This window comes from Peromyscus maniculatus, chromosome 16, assembly GCF_049852395.1.
Source record: "Peromyscus maniculatus bairdii isolate BWxNUB_F1_BW_parent chromosome 16, HU_Pman_BW_mat_3.1, whole genome shotgun sequence".
Taxonomy (NCBI): Eukaryota; Metazoa; Chordata; class Mammalia; order Rodentia; family Cricetidae; genus Peromyscus; species Peromyscus maniculatus.
This window is the reverse complement of record NC_134867.1, coordinates 24,102,448-24,120,565: the sequence shown is the minus strand read 5'-3', so window position 1 is coordinate 24,120,565 and position 18,118 is coordinate 24,102,448. Positions and strand designations below refer to the sequence as shown.

Genomic DNA, 18,118 nt, shown 5'->3' with positions numbered 1-18,118 from the left:
CCACTGTGATGGTACATCAGTACCAACTGGATGAAGCCAACAAGGTTCTTCGTTTTTGTTATGATATATACTTCAGCAATATTAAGTAGTAAAAATGGTAAGTTTTAATTGAATTTCATAAGCCTTGCCCTTCATAAAGGAATTCAAATAACACAAATGAATGTAACAGGTAAGAAGCTACAAGTTGGATGCAAACTTTCACTAAAGGTATGAAAATAGCCAAGGCAAGCTAGGTAAGGAATAATATGCATGATCTGATACCATGAATGTCAAAATTGAAGGAACTCTTCCAATGTGAATAAAAGAGGGAAAGCATGGAGAATCGAGGAGATGCTGTCCTTACCTCTAACAGACATTCCTGTAAGCTTATCAAGACCATTAATTACACTATAGAGGATCTATGATCAGATTGCACTTAAGACAGGAAGAGGAAGGAGTGTTCTCTCAGCAACCTGGGGGGAGCTGAGGAAACCTTGAATGTGTAAGGAGCTGATGAAGTCCTCAGTGAATATGTGAACAGTCATGTTAAGGAACCCAATGTTTCAGACCCATGGAGGTGGTTAAACCTTTCCCAGTGACACTCAGAGAAATGGCCAAGCATTCCTCTGGTCAAAGAATGAGCGTTTATGGACAACTGACCACTGGGCACAAAAACCTGGAAATCTGATAATTCAGCTTTCTCCTAGATATTTACAGCTTGGGACTGTTCCCCTACAGATGCCTCCTACCCAAATCAGTTAAACCTGCTTCCTGTACACTGTAAGCCTGCCTCATTATTCAGCCATATACCATAAGCATCCCTCCTCTGTTTAGATGTATAAAATAAACACATTGAGCTCCCAGGTAGCCACTGTGGAAGTGTGTCTCCTTCAGAGAGAACATGGCCCACCAGACTCCAGCTTTTCTGTACATTGATCTGTGCGTACATCTATTTTTTATACCCACATTGCCCCAGTTAGGCTTCCAGGACCAAGTCATACAGGTCATGGCAGCAACCAGATAACATTGTAGCTATGGTTTTAATAGAATAAAGAGATGAGTAGTTAAATGGACTATAGAAGAGAAAGCAGAAGTGATATATAGCTAGTATGTATTTCTAGTACCAGTGATGGATGATATGATGATGGATGAATTTACTTCATGTTTCTGAGATGGATACATAGCTGCAAAGCTATGACCTTTTCAAGCTTCAGGTGCTTGCACAACCTTAGTGTTATTGGAACTTAGCAGTCCTAAAACTTTTACCATCCACACTGAGGCTGAGGATTCACGTATTTGGGGAGCTGAGTGAAACTTGCATATAGTCAAAGTTGTAAATGTTACTCAAATGTTATAAAGGTGTCTCTGAGAAGTCAAATCTAGTGGGGAAGACTTGTGACATCCTGTGTAGTAAAGACCTGCACAGTGATAGAACAGAGAACTAATATCTCCTCTCATTGAATCAATTAACACCTAGAAGAGGGAAATTCCTGCCTACCAGCATGTTAACCTGAGACCATAGATGATTTGTTTTTGAACATTGGCATTTAATGGGTACTCCAACTTTACAATGTAATGGGTTTTCTAACTTTACAAATGTAAATCGTGTTTGTCCACAGTAGATTAAAGTGGCAAAAAGCAGTATGATTATAAATTTGTAAACTTCCTAGGCTAACCTTACTCTTTTCAAGAGTTGAAATTTACTTCCAAGCAATGTTTTATGTTTATTTGTTTTCCAAGTCCACAACAATATGACAATTGCTTAAGGCAATATTCTCAATCCTGGGCAGAGAATTCATATTAGGATTGCCTAGGGAATTTTTAAAATTACATCTTTCTTTTCTACCCTGAAGGCATATCAAAACTTTATGTGTCTAGTGGTGGGTGGAATAGATGTACTGATGCAGATCCTAGACTAAATGGACCATTGAGACTTGTAAAGAAATTTTTTGGGTGATTGCTAGCACTTTCCACTCCATTCTCCCTTGAAAACACACAACCCAAATGAAGACATCTCAACATCTACTTCTTTCAAAGTTAATGAAACCTTTCAGATAATTTAGGTGCTATTATCAGAGCCTAGAAATGTGTTCAACAAACAAGTTCAAGCTCAGTTTTTTACTATTATACACTCAGAACATAAATCACTTCTGACAGCAGATGTAGGAATATTTCCTTCACACACTAAGCAATCAATTAATTCTGCAAGAGAGGACACCAGGTAGGTGGCTGCCAATTCAATTCTGGCGTACTGGGAGACAGCAACTTCATATGTCAAATCACAGGCCCCAGGGGCTTTTCTTTTTAACCTTTTTTTAGGCCTGTGTTTCTCAATACAAACTGCAAATCAAGATTCCCACAAACTTCTTCCTTGAGTTCAATTATTTGATCAAGTGGCTCATAGATCTCAAGAGAACACACTTGCCATCTTATTATAAAAGGTTTTATTTTTCCTTAAAAGATACAGATGCCAAAATACATAAGACAAGACATAAAGGAGGGCTTAGAGCACCCCGTGTCTGCTTCCAGTGAACACTCTCCAGGTACAGGCATACTCTCTTCTGTGGTCTATTGTGTTGTACAGAGGCTTCATTAACAAATTCATGATAGACTCAGTTATTGGCTATTCTTATAATACTTCATCTTCATCCCTTCTTTCCTCTACGGAGTTTGAGTATTGGGATTAAAAGTTTGAAAGCTTCCAGGTCTCTAATCCCACCCTTCTCCTTCTGTTGACCAGAACCCATCATGAAGTTACCTAAAAGAGATGACAGACATCAGTTTATTATCATAAATAAAGATACTCTCCATAGATTCCAAGGATATTAAGAGTAGTATTCCAAGAAATAGAGGTCAACGTCAAATATCTCTTTCTCCGATCTCTCTCTCTCTCTCTCTCTCTCTCTCTCTCTCTCTCTCTCTCTCTCCCTCTTCTCTTCTCTTCACTTCTCTTTCTCTGTGTGTGTGTGTGTGTGTGTGTGTGTTAAATATTCCACAGTCTCCTAGAAGAAATAGTCTTGTAATGGGTACAGTTCCATAGCTAAAGTCAAATACCAAATAATGCCAGATGAGTTACTTATGCATCTCTGCTGTTCTTAGCAGCAGCTTTGTATCAGTTGTTTCAAATAAAATCACCTCTATGATTTTAAAATGACATGAGACATATCCTTTGATCATGTTTGACCAATTATTTACTTGAGGTCTCATGATTAATTTATGTAAGCTTGGTGAGTTGCCTAGAATAAAAGAATAATGTAAATAAAGGTTCTACCAAAGAATTAATAATTTTCTCAAATTATTGATAATTATAAGGAAGCAAAAAAGAGAAGCAAAACAGTAGCACTGAATAATTTCCTACAATGAAATGACATCCTAGACCCATACCTCTTTACTGCCTATCTGAAATCTGAGGCCCTAACTCCAATAGAAATATACCCATTCGTTGAATCACTTCTCTACTTTTTTAAACATTTAACCAGCTTTTAATATTTCATGCAAAATAAAGTTCAGCAAAAGTCAAGAATCTTAATTGCAGCCATTACCCCCCAACCATCTCCACTAAAAATATAGACAATTTAAGTAGTTCTTGTGCTTCTATAGTAAAAATATGAGACTCCAGCCAGAGAGGGAGGCAGACTAAATGAAGATCTTCAGCTCTCCCTCCTCTCCTCCAAATCCATTCCTCCAGTCTCCTCCCCAGATCTGTAGTAGACCACCTGCTGCAGTCTTAGCTCTTCCCCTGCCTCATTCTCCAGTGGATCCCACAGATCATCCCCTCTAAATTCCCCTTCCTCCAATCGTTTATTTATCCCAGACCCCAACATTCACTTGGAATCCTCCAGAGAAGTCTGCCTGAGAAGAAAGTCAACAGTGAAAAATATAAGCGAGTTTCAGATCTCCTCTCTCCTTCATTTTCTCTAAATCCAATCCCCCAGACTCATCCCAAGCTCTATAACAGACTATTTGTTGTGGCCTCTCCTTATTCTGTGCCCCCATTCCCAGGGGACTTAGCAAATCCTGGGAGAACACGTGATTTCCTCCTTCCTGTGGAACCCTTCAGTCTCCTCTCCTAACCCATTCCCATTCCTAAGTGTCAGCTTCCAATGCCTAGAAACAAATTTTACCTAGAACCTACAATGGCCTCACCTATCAGGATCTCGGAATTCCCTACCAGATAACACACAGCCACCACAAAGAATCAGAGAGGGCAATAGGAGTTAAGGAAAAAAAATGCCCACCCAACAAAGAAATGACTAGCTATCAGCATCTAGAATTACAATCTCCCTAAATTTAGATATTTAGGCACCAGCATAAAAACATAGACAATAACAGCCAAGACACATGTCTCCACTAGAGCTCAGCAACCTTACTACAGTAGGCCCTGAAATTTGCAACATAGATGAAGCTGTACGAGATAAAGACCTTAAAATAGCCTTGATATATATGATAGAGGTCCTTAAAGGGGAAATGAATTAACCCATTAAAGAAATCTATGAAAATACAAACAATGAAAGGAAATGAATACAACATTTTAATGCTTGAAATTAGAAATAGAATCAATTTTAAAAAAACTGAGGGAAATCTGAAAATGAAAAAAATTTGAATGAGAGCAGTAACCTCAGAGGCAAGCCTTGACAACGGAAAATAAGAGAATAAGAGAATCTCAGGCACTGAAGACACAATATTAGAAATGAATGCTTCAGTTAAAAAGTGTTAAATCTAAAAAGAAAAAATTCCTGGTGCAAAACATTCAGTAACTCTGGAACACTATGAAAAGACTAAATTTAAAAATAATAGAAATAAAAGAAGGGGGGAAAAACCAGGTCAAAGGCACAGAAAATATTTTCAACAAATATCATATAAGAAAATTTTTCTAACTAAAAGAAGATGTCTATCAAAGTACAAGAACTTTACAAAACATCTAATAGACTGGACTGGAAAATAAATTCTCCTTGACTCATACTAATCAAAACTCTAAACACATGGAACAAAGAAAAATATTAAATGAGTCAAGGGAAAAAGACTAAGTAATATATAAAAGCAGACCTATTTGAATAACACCCCACTTTCAATGGAGACTCTAAAAGCAAGAAGGGCCTAGACAGATGTTCTAAAATCTCTAAGATATCACAGATACTATCCTGGACTACTATACCCAGCAAAACTTTCCATCACAGTAGACAGAGAAACTAAAACATCCCATGATATTTTAAAATTTAAGCAATATCTACCAAAAATACAATCTTACAGAGGGCCCAAGGAGTAAAATTCTAATCTAAAGAGGTTAATTACATTACACCCAGAAAACTACAAGGAATAAGCAATCAGAGATTAAAGGGTGAAGAGCGCACGCACACACGCGCGTGCACACGCACGCGCACACGCACGCGCACACGCACACACACACCCTACAACAACAAAATAACAAGACTCGACAAACACTGCTCATTATTGTCTTTCAACATCAGTAGTCTCAATTCCCCAATAAAAAAACACAGACTAGTAGAATGGATGCAAAAACAAGATCGATCCTTCTATTACATCCAAGAAACACACCTTAACATCAAGGGTAGATATCATCTAAAGGTAAAAGGATAGAAAAAGATATTCCAAGCAAATGGACCTAAGAATTAAGCTGGTGTAGTTATTGTAATATCTGACAAAACAGACTTAAAGCCAAAACTAATTTAAAGAAATAGGGAAGGACACTACATACTCATCAAAAGAAAAATTCACTGAGAGGACATCACAATTCTAAACATGTATACTTCAAACATAAGGGCACTCAAGTTCCTAAAAGAAACACTATTACAACTAAAAGCACACATTTACCCTCACACTGTGATTGTGGATGACTTCAGTACCACATGTGCACCAAAAGAGGAGTCATCCAGACAAAAACTAAACAGAGAAATGCTAGAGCTTATTGCCATCATATACCAAATGATATGCCTAGCAGATGTTTATAGAACACAAAAGAATATGACTTCTTCTCAGTGGCTCATCAAACTTCTCAAAAATTGCTCACATAGTTGGGCATGAGGCAAGTCCCAATAGATACAAGAAAACTGAAACAAAAAATCCTGAATTTTGTCTGACCACTGTAGCATGAATCTTAAAAAGTTCTTATTAATAAGATCAAACCCAGACCAGGTATTGGGGTGAATTCTGGAAGATCAGAGAGACAGGACAAGCCACAGCTAACCTCACCTGGCCAACTTCTCAGCTGGTATTTTTTCCTCAGACTGGATGCTTCTGTGTCCTCATCCCAATGGCTCTCAGCTGAACTGCTGCTCAAAAGCCTGAAGCTTAACCAGCTAAAAGCTTAACCAGCCAAATGCTTCTAGTTTCTGGTCTCCATGCCTTATATATCTTTCCTTTCTACCATCACTCCCTGGGATTAAAGGCTCACTTTCTGGGATTAAAGGCATGTATCACATGCTTGGCTGTATCCTTGAACAGATGGATTTCTGCCTCTGAAATGCTAGGATTAAAGGCGTGTGTGCCACCATTTTCTAGCCTTTGTATCTGGTGGCTGTTCTGTCTCTGACCCCAGATAAGTTTATTAGGGTGCACAATATTTTGGGGAACACAATACCACCTCAGACCACCTTAGGTGAAAGGCAGATATCAACAACAGAAAGCTTCGAAACTTACACAAACTGAATAATTCATTACCTAATGAGAAATAGGTCACAATAGAAATTATGAAAGAAATTAAAGAATTTCTAGAATTAGATGAAAATCTATACATAGCATACCTGGAACACAATGAAGGCAGTTCTGAAACACAAGTTAATAGTGCCAAGAGCCTACATTAAAAAATAAAGAAAGAAAGTAAAGTAAAGAAAGAAAACAAAATAAAGAAAGAAAAGAAGAGGAAAGAGAGAGAAGAAATCATACCCAGAAGAAGTAGATGGCAAAAAATAATCAAAGTAGCACTAAAATTAACAAAATAGAAACAAAAAAGTCAATAGAAAGAGTAAATGAATCAGAGAATTGGTTCATGAGAAAATCAGAACAATTTACCAGCCACGTTAAATAAATGGTAGAAGGAGATGATCCAAATGAACAAATTAGAGAAGAAAAGGAGGACATAACAACAGAGAATCATATGAATACACTTTCAAAACCTGTACTCCAACAAATCTGAAAATCTAAAAGAAATCAATAATTGTCTTGCTATATACCACCTTAAATCCAGATTAGATGAGTAATTTAAACAGGCCCATGACTCTTACTAAAATAGAAGCCATCATTAAAAGTCTCCCAACTTAATGCCCAGGGTCATATGGTTTTAGTGTAGAATTATACTAGACTTTCAAAGAATTAACACCAAACTAGAAACTACAGTATGCAGTTCTAAAATAGGGAGAAACTATAATACTGACTCTGCTGCCTGGCCATGTTTGTTACAAGACCATAAATGAAAATAGCTTTGAAAACATCTATAATGTTGTTTGCAACTAAAATACAAATTTGACAATAGATTGAGATTTCAAACAGATCTTAATTTTAAAAAAGACATTGAGAACACTCATTGAAATTAACATTTAATAAAAATTAGATGCTAAATTGTTATTTTTAGAGATTAAAAATAAAAAACTAGGGTATATATTTATGTGTATATGTGTATATACTTATTGTGAACTGAAATTCTGTGAGGAAGGTGTGTCTATATTAAATATACAAAGTATTTGATGTTGGCTGACTGGAACAGACTGGATCAGAATAGAGATAGAGTGCTGTAGATCTACAGCCAAAGCTATCTTGAAATATCTTACTCCCTTTAACAGTTATTTACTGTCAACTTCTGATTCATCATTTTATCTTTTAGAAAGCATTATTAGAATTTATCACCAAGCATAGCATATTCCGTCCCTTTTGACCCTAAAGTTAAAAAGACAGAAGATCAAGATTCAGTGTGAAAAGTAGAATAATCATGATTTGTGTGGCTTACCATCCACCAATGTTTATTGACTGTACAGATGCAGGACTTTTTTTGAAGGCTACAAAAATCTCAACCAACCTCTTCCATGGCAGATCATGCTTGTGTTTCTAGGCACAGGTCACTCATACTTGACTAAGAATAAACTTTTTACTCTACCTTAAAGAACTCTCGTTGGGGTGGAATATCTCATCAGATAAAGAGGCTGCAGTACATGCATGAGAAGCAGAGCTTGGATTCCCAGCATCCACATAAATGCTAGTGGGTGTGATGGCTGCTTATGATCTATAGGACGCAGAAATACAGTAGTCTTCCTACCATAAGCTGGTGAGCTAGACAAGCTCAACTATCAAGCCACGAGTTAATGATTCTGCTTCAACCTACAAAGTGAAGCACCATGGAGAAAGATACCTGATGCCAACCTCTGACCACAACCTCCTAAACACGCATACCCACTCATATGTAAACATGTATACATGTATGTACAAGCAAAAATTTATTTTAAAAAAGTATATACCATTATTTTGTAATACTGTATTCATAGGCACATATTATATTAATTTGCCCACAGAGAGACATACATATTACACTGTAATAGAAAAAAATTCTAGTTTGTATATGGTTGAAGCTCTAACAGGGAGGGTGATCTGAGGACAATCGGGATCCACTGGAGAACAAGGATAGTTAAGTAGTTTAAGACTGCTTTTTTTTTCCCACTCTGTGTGGCCCCAAGAAGCAAATCAAGAACAAGGCACTATTCCTGTGTGCAGGCAAATTATAATTCAATTGTTTTCTAATTATCAAAGTCCAAAATAATCAAACATGTAAAACTGAAATAGAATTGATTTCATTTTGTCCTACCTTATAAAATGTCTATACTCTCTTAGTGATGATCAGAAAAATAATTTTAATGTTTTTTGAGAATTTCATACATGAATATTGTATTTACATCATTTTGGTCCCTCCCCCTTCCGGTTTTTAAGTGAACTGCAGAAAGTGGGCTGTTGGAGAAATAATTCTTACCAGTCAGTGCTCTGTAGCATGACTGGACTCGGGAGGAGCCAGTGACAGCCTTTGCCACCACAGCTACAGTCATCATATCATGTGATTCAACTGAGCAGTTATTGTCATGCAATGTGGAAGCAGTCGAGGGACTTCCCTGTTAACTCCCTCCAATGATACTGTTGCCCTTAACATACAATCTAAGATCATTATCAACACATAGAAACATCATCGCTAACTTTCCATTGACTCCCGTCTAGTCTCATTTACTGTCAAGGTTTTGGCTACCTGTAATTCAGTATCCTTGGCCATTTCTCCATTCACTGGTATACTTCGGGATCCTTTGTGTTATGGACCTCCCACCACACTGTCCTAAATAACTCCTACTCTAGTAGGTTCTACTTATTCATGGCATTATTTTCTGGCCAATCCAAACCATAATCATGTTAGTCTCTTCCTTACTTGCTGATCAAGTATTCTGTCATTTTCTTTGGTAATTCTTTGTTTAATGAAAATAGTTTTTGTATTCTATATGTGAATTATGTGTTGTTCTCATCACGCAGAAACTTCTTTGAGAGCAGGAATGGTGTCTGTCTTATTCCTTGTTGTATTCTGAGCAACGTGTTGGGTTGTAGAACAAACATAATTCCTAACTGGCACTACAGAATGCTGCACCCTAACATGATATGAAACAATTTAAAAAGTTTCCAGATATATGCTCATTAGAATGACATGAAACTTGTAGTTTAAAATAGAAAATTCTCAGTTCTACTGCAACAGACCAATTCCAACCGAGGTGTTTTCTTAGCTATCTGTGATTTCAAACACATTTTCAACCACCATGTTTCTGAAGCCCCACTCAGTGAACTTTAAGGACTATAAGAAATAATTAACTCATGTGTAAAGTGGAAACTGCTTGTCTCATGCCCTCTGATTCACCATGCTTTATTCTTAATTCGGTGAGATAATAGAATAAATTACTCTGGTTTCAAGCACATAATTTCAAGTATATCTTTTTATGTTTATTGAGACTAGCACCAAATGCCCTTAATATAAAAGCGAGCATAAGAGCCCAAATTGACTTCCCGTAAAGCCCTATTTATAAGCTTTGAGTGTTTACAATTTAATAGTTTCCAATGTTTATGGTGTTCTTTCAAAAAAAATTTTTTTGCCTTAAACCATTTTTCCCTCTCCTGATGGTGTGCTTTATTAAAAATTCAATAATTGAATTTCAGCGGCAGAGATTGTAAAATACTATATTACATTTATGGTGAGGCATAAAGTTCTTCAAGTCCTTTTTGGCTAACACGGCCATCCAGAAAATTATTTTTTTATTATTGAGATGTTTTGAGGGTTTTTAATAATGTGGTTATTAGGTCAAATATGACCAAGGGAAATTCTACTTCTAATAAAGACTCTAAAACCACATTTACTTAATAGAGATAAAGTCTTTTACCCACTGGATAATACAGTCTCTAGTACTTGCTTCTGTTTAACTGTGTACTAAGAAAATATTGTGGGAAGTAAAGCAATATTAGATTATCCAAATGACTTTGAGACAAATATGTTTTAAGTATTTTTACAGAAGCTCACTTATTTTTCTTCATGGCCACCATGAGTTTTCTATGTTTGTTCCTGTCTTTCAGACAGGGTTTTACACTGTAGCTCAGGCTACCCTGAAATTCACTATGTAGTGAAGAGGAATACACTGGTGAAGACTAGTCTCAATTCCCAGCAATCCTCCTGCCCCACACTCCTGAGTACTATGTGAGTCACCTTATCCATTCTTTACATAAAAAATATTATAAACAATCAATCATTCAATTAATTGCCAAGGATATTAAAGGCACAGAATATGTGGTACTAAAGGATTTATAAAATGAAATCAAGTCATTGAAATATCAATACACTACATATTTGATATTTGTTCTAAGGTGCTTATTAATGAAAATTACAAGTGACCCAGTTCTTTCCTCAAGCCTCAGGGAGAGGCAGTTTCAGACCTTTAGATATTTTCCATACACAGGTTCAAACTGAGGATAGAATCATCCCAGAAACACCTGAGCCTTCCAAACCCCTCCTCCTTTCCCCTTTCTAAAAGACTCTGTAAATGCACAGTCCCCTCCCAGATCCAAATCCCCTCCTAGAAGCACAAACTGAAATGCAGATGGGGAGAGTCAGTCTTTCACTTCTCCTTGTGTATTAGTGTGCCTCTCCACCTGCCCTGCCTGCCTGCTTTATTCATGTGTCCGCTCATTTCCTCTCTCAGGACTTTCTTCAATTTTCCTTAAACACTCCTATTTCCACTGAGCCTTGGGATCACAAGATAAAATATGTTTCTTACCCTAAAGCCTCCGTGTTTTTTTTTCTTTTATTGAAAATTGATTTTTTTTTTCATTTACACTCTCCCCACATTACTTCTCCCAGTTCCTCCCGACCTCCCCTCTCATCTGGGTCTACCCATTTTCTGATTAGAAAACCAACAGGCACCTAAAAGATACTAAGGAAATAAGACAAAAGCAAACACATCAGAACAGGACAAAACAAACAAACAGAAGGAGAAGAGTCCAAGGAAAGGACCCAAACCAGATGTCGATGCAGAAACCCACTCTCATACACTCTGGAATCCCACAAAAACACAAAACTGGAAGTCAGAATGTATGTGCAAAGGACCTAGTGAGGCATAGGGAGGAGGAAGTAAGGTAAAATTTAAAAAAGATTAATTTTTGAAAAATAAAAGAAAGAAAAGGCCCTGACACAACATCATGAGACGAGAAAGCTGCAAACATTCTGTTCAGTTCATTTTCTGTTGCCCATCTACTGCTGAGCAGGAAGTCTATCTTTAAAAGTAGTTCACGATGAGCAGTGGTGGCCCACATCTTTAATCCCAACACTGAGGAGGCAGAGGCAGGCATATCTCTATGAGTTCAAGGCCAAGCTGAACTGCAGATAGAGTTCCAGGATAGTCAAGGCTATACAGTGAAACCTTGTCTTGAAAAACAAAAACAAAAAAACAAGAAACAAAAACAAAAAAGAGTTCCTTTCCCCAGTGAGACTACCTTGGAGAAAACTAAAATTGTAGCTAGCTTCTGGGTTAAGGGTGGAGCATGTGATCACTTCTCCTTCCAACTCTAGAATCCCCTCTGGTGCCAACCCATGCAGTCCCTGTGCATGCTGCCTCAGTCCTGTTAATTTAGAGGGCCTTGTTTTCTTGGTGTCCTCCATCTACACTGGTTCTTATCCTCTTTCTGTCTCTTGTTCTGCAGGGTTCCCTGAGCCCCGAGGGAAGGGATTCCATCTTGTAGAATGTGCCTTAAGTTAAATCAGATATTGACTGGTTACTACCACAAACCTGGCACTAGCATATCTTTCAGGCAGACCACCATTGTAGGTTGAATGGTTTGTAGTTAGTTAGGTTAATGTTTATCTTTCTCCTTTGGTAGTGTGCGGAACACTTTCCTGTAGAAGTCTAACCCAGAGGGATGAAGGCTCTGTGGAAGAACCAGTGACGTCTCCATGTTCAATGAGTTGTGTAGGTGTTGTCTTCAGCAATGGGGTCTTACTGTCAGTTTGTGGAGAGCAACCTATAGTCTCGGCAATGGCCTGGCTTCTTTGGGGGTTCCCATAGGATCCTTTTGGCCAACAACTCAATTAGATATAACCCAATCCAGGGGCTGGAAGCTTCATTTGGTGGCAGGTAATATCCAGTTGGGGCTTTATCCCTCCCATTATTTGACAACTTCACTTAGATCGTCTTCATATATGTATATATTTTGGAAGCTTCTACTGTATTAAGTGTCCAGATTGCCTCTCTACTGGTGCTTAAAAGATAATTTGCTTTCCCCATATTCCATCCCTGGTCTTCCTTTTCTGTCCCCCTCCCTGCTTGATTCTCCCATGCCTGTCCCCTTACACCCATCTCAGGTCTGTCCATTCATAACTATGTATTCCATTTCTTTTTCTAGGTAGCTCTGTCCATCACCCCCAGTCCCTTTCTCTATATGTAACCTCTATAGTTAGACACATTATACCATGGTTATCATTTGCTTACCAACTAATATCCACATATAAGCAAATACACCGCATATTTATAATTGTGGGCCTGGGTTACCTCACTCTTGATATTTTTTTTTCTATCTCCATCAATTTACTTGTGAATTTGGTGGTTTCATTCTTTTAACAGTGGATAATAATTCATCATGCAAATGTACCACATTTTCTTTATCCATTCATCTGTTGAGGATCATCTAGGATGTTTACAATTTCTGGCCATCATGAATAGAGAAGAAATGAATATAGTTGAGCAAGTGTCTCTATGGTAGGATGGAGAATGCTTTGAGTATATGCCCAATGGTTCTATAGCAGGATCTTGAGGTAAAATGATTGTAAGGTTTTCAGTGTAAAAAAAAAAAGATAAAAATATAGAACATGGGCCTATACCACTTTCTGGATGTCCTCTCTGATACAGGAGCCCATTACAATTTTTCTAGATAAACTTTAGTCATGTGTCCTTTGTAAAATAAATAGATAACAAAGAAGACTATTATTTTTATAGAAGTTTAAGTGGTTGCTTATGCAAACAACAATGTAATGTTGGAATGAAGATGGGTAATAAGTCCAGCTATGAGGCCTTGTAAGCCATTTGCATAGGTTAGAACACCCAGCAGGATGCCAAAGGTGAGTGCAAGTCTCACAGTTTGATATAAGAGAAAGAGGTTATATGAATACTTTTACCTCCAGTGACAATGTATCATTGTGGGACATATATAAAAAAATACCAGGACACTGGTATGTTTTCTACAGCTCTGGCATGCCAAGGGAAAATATCACATCCACAGTTTATTACTGTGTCTTCAAGTCACTCCCATATGAAGTGCTGTGTTGTTCCAAGTAAAAGAACTTTTCACATCCCAGGAGTTAGGGAGTAATCTCATATTAGGATTCTCTTCTATAGCATTTAGAAAAATTCCGAATATCTACTGGAAGAACAATATAATAAAAGTACATTAAGCCATAGTTGGTTTCAGCATTGCACCATTATATTCAGCTACATCTAAGATTGTCTAAGAGAAAGAAAGAAAAGTAGATATCCACAGTCTGACAAAGGTCTAAATTAAATTCTGGTCATGCAGTATCTTGAATATGAGGAATAACGTGGAAGGCTTTGCTTGCACAACAGCCCTAGAGGTACATGGTCTCTTATGGATGGTAGCTACAACAGCAGTGACAATACAATCAGCATCCATGCTGTCTACAGGGTCTTGGGCACCAGCATTCTTATTTTATCTCATTAAGGGTTTCCACTTCCATAATGCAAACACATGGGCATGAGAAGTACAAATGACATTTTTATAAGGTGGCTGCAATGGTACTTGGAGAATTCTGCAGTAAGAAGCCACTGGCACAATTTACAGTTCCTGTCAGGAGCATTTGCAGACAAAAGAAATAGGCTGGGTGGTATTAATAAGAAAGTTGCCATGATTTGTATATTTGTTCCCTCCAAATTGATGTTTAGGCTTAACTGCCATTGGGATAGTATTAAGAAGTGGGATCTTCAAGAAGTGATAAGGCAACTGTTTTTGCCCTCATGAATGGATCAGTGTCATTGCTGTGGGTACTGGCTCTTTACCACAGGACAGCACCCCTTAGAAAAGACAAGCACAGCCACTTTCTTTCCTCTCTTATACTACCTTTACATTGTGGTCATATGATGCTTTCTACCATGTTTTGATGCAACAGACCCTCACCAGACACCAGGAATTTCACTCTGGACTTCTCAGCCTATCAAACTAGAAGCTTACACATTCCTGATTAGTACCAATTCTCCAATATGTTGTATCCTGTTACAACAATACAAAATGACTAAGGTAATGGTGGAATAGAAGGTCTCCCAGGAAAATACCTTCACAAGAGCTAAGGGATCATGGGGCGATAATTTTTGTTAGAAGACAGAAATAAGGTGGGGAAAACACTTAGGCAGTAGAAGGAAAGTTTCCCATTGTCTACTCCTCTATCCCCCACCCCCACCCCAGGGTCAGGCATACTCTAAGCTGACCTGTGTAGATAGAGGCTTTAGGAGTGCTGAGCACCAGACTGCCATGTGGACACATGCTGAAGGACAGTCTGCAAACATAGGCTCCAGGCTGGACCTCACAACAAGCCAAATAAAAAGCTTAGGGAATTAATAACTACCAGCTATGCCCTATTTAACAGAGTGATGTTCTTCATGTTGAAATGAAATGAATGACATTCACCAAAATAAAATATGTAATTCATATATCTATATAAATACAGATATGATGAAGATGGAAATGTTCTAGATTCATAATAATGTTCATAAACATCTAACACTGGTATAAGAGTTGAGAGAGATATATTTGAACAGATATTTCTGCACTGATATTAATGAAAACAAACTATAAAAAGTTGTAATTTTGACATAAATACAAAAAGTGAGGAAAAAGAGTTAAGACACAAAAAATAGAGGTGATTCAAACAAATAAAATTAGAAATGGAAAAAGATATTACAACCAATTTCACAGAAATACAAAAGATCATAAAAGGTGGTTATGAACAATTATATGCCCCAAGATGGAAAACCTAGAAGAAATGGATACATTCCTGACACAGGCAACCTTCTAAGATTGAATTCTAGAGGAACAGAAAAATAAAATAAATCAATAACAAGAGAGATTGAATCACTATTAAAAAGTCTGCCATGAAAGAAGTGCTGGGACCTGATAGCACTGCTGAATTCTACTAAGAATATGTGCTGTTCTTTAAAGTTTACATTTATCTGGCACATAAAGGTTGTACATATTAATTAGACATTAAGTTTCTACCAATATATGTTGCATATTATTCCAGTCAGATTATATATATTTACCTTATCCATAATTTGTTATTTCTTTATGGTAAAAGCATTCTAAATTCTTTCATATAGATTAGTGATTTTTTTGTTCATCGTCAGTTTCATCACTTATAATCAATATGTATTACAATAGCAAATACAAGCTTTTTATTACTTTCTATAACTTGATAACCCACTTCCATGTTCCTTGGCATCTGGTAAACATAAGTCTACACTCAACTATATTGTAAAAAAATCAATTTTTTAAGGTTCTGCCTATGAGACAGAGCATGAAGCACTGGTCTTTCTGTGCCTCGATTCCCCTCCACCAACCTGCTTTGTGCACTGCTGAAGACTGGACCTAGCACCTCGCATTTCTGAGACAACAGTGCACCACTGACCTGTAACCAAACCCCCTGCCTCTTGTCACTTAATATGATGATCTTCAGTCCCCCCCCACCCAGTGTCATAAAGACAACATTTCATTCTTTTTTTTAAAAAAAAAATATCTTTTTTGGTTTATATATCCAATACATTTTCTTTGCTATTCATTATTTTTTCTCATTTCTTGGCAAACTGGCCAGCAATGAATGTGGAATACAAAGGTCTCATCAACATGCATGCTTCATTTGCTTTGGATACTGTCTTGGTCACTGTTTTATTGCTGTGAAGAGATACCACCACCACAGCAATTCTTATAAAAGAGAAGAGTTTAACTGGGGCTGGCTTACAGTATCAGAAGTTTAGTCCATATCATCATGGTTAACAGCATGGTAGTACACAGGCAAACGTGGTACTGAAGAGGTAGGTGAGAGTTCTACAGGTAGATCTGCAAACAGCAGGAAGAAAGAGACACTGGGAGCCTGCCTTGGGCTTTTGAAACCTCAAAGCCTATCCCCAGTGACAAGCTTCCTCCAACAAGGCCACACCTCCTAGTGATTTTCAAATAGGACCACTCTCTGATAACTAAGCATTTGAATATGAGCCTCTGGGGGCTACTTTTCTTCAAACCACAAATACATACTTAGTAGTTGCATTGCTAGCTCTGTTCCTGGACTTAGGGGTCACAGTCTGTGTACCAACAAACCAGACATATCTGCCTGCCCTCAATAAGCCAATTAAATGAGTCAATTAATAGTGAAAAACAGAATGAGGAAGAAGGACATAGAATTCCAATGACTGCCCTAAAGCCATCTCCAGGGTTTCTGACATGAGGTAGGCTTTAAAGAGACAGCAAATGCAAGAGAGGGCCTGGAGAGATGGCTCAGTGGTTATGAACACTTGTTGCTCTTGCAAAAGACCTGAGTTGGGTCCTCAGCACCCACATGCTGGCTCACAGCTGTCTGTAACTCTAGTTCCAGAGGATCCAATGTCTTCTTCTGGGCACTGCACACATGTGATACACATACATATAGGCAAATCACCCAAACACATGGAATTAAAATAAATCATTTTACAAAGATAGGAAAAGCTATATGCAAATTAATAAATCTGATATACTATATCAACAGAATGACAATGACCCATATGTTAATATATTAGGCAGACAGGAGAAGCTAGATAAAATTCAGTAATATTACTACGTGAGGTGGTAGATATCTCAGTGATATCATTATGGTAATCATTTCACAATGTATATCAAGACATAATACTGTACATGATAAATATATATTTTTGTCAACTACACTGCAGTGTCGCAAACAGAGAAGAAACCGTTGATAGATCTAAAAAGAGTGACCAGGTCCTCAAATGTGTGTGAGATATTCACTGACAATATCAGCATCTTGTAATTTCCAAAGATTAACCAGGCCTAGTCAAAAATATATCCTGTTAGGATTTATTGTGTATCATCAGAAAGGGATTTTTTTCCAGGAAGCACAATCTGGAAGACTGATTAGGCATGGGAAGTAGATGATATGAAGATGTCTGAAATAAGTACCATCTTTTCGCTTAGGATGTAGATGATGTGAATTACCAAGACAAATGTAACCAAAGAATCAGATATGTAGAGAATGAGGGAGTAAGCTTGCTTGGAGAGGTAACACTCTACATATGCTCGGTGAAGGATACCAGTAGTAATATTTTACAGAGTATTCAGTAGAATTTATCACAGGAGTCATTAGTAAATTCAAATAAACAAAAAAAAATATTTAACTTGGCAATTTGAGTTGTTCATCTGTGTTGAGAACATTCTTAGTAGATGTGAAGTCCACATTTTAGGAGCATTTGGGTATGTGTATTTCTTGTGCTTTCTTGGTTGTTTTAGTTATTTATTATTTATTTATTTTTTCTTCTGGTGTGTTTGCTTTTTATATTTGCCTGCTTATTTTTTAAAGAGA

General features: G+C 37.3%; 1 long non-coding RNA gene across 1 annotated transcript in view; it reads right to left on the bottom strand.

The window, feature by feature from the left end:
* Positions 1-2,406: 2,406 nt before the first annotated feature.
* Positions 2,407-18,118, bottom strand: part of LOC143268955 (uncharacterized) — a 41,327-nt gene continuing 25,615 nt past the window's right edge. Inside the window, exon 2 of the long non-coding RNA XR_013045205.1 lies at positions 2,407-2,737. This is a non-coding gene — a long non-coding RNA (uncharacterized LOC143268955). The remainder of the gene's footprint in view (positions 2,738-18,118) is intronic.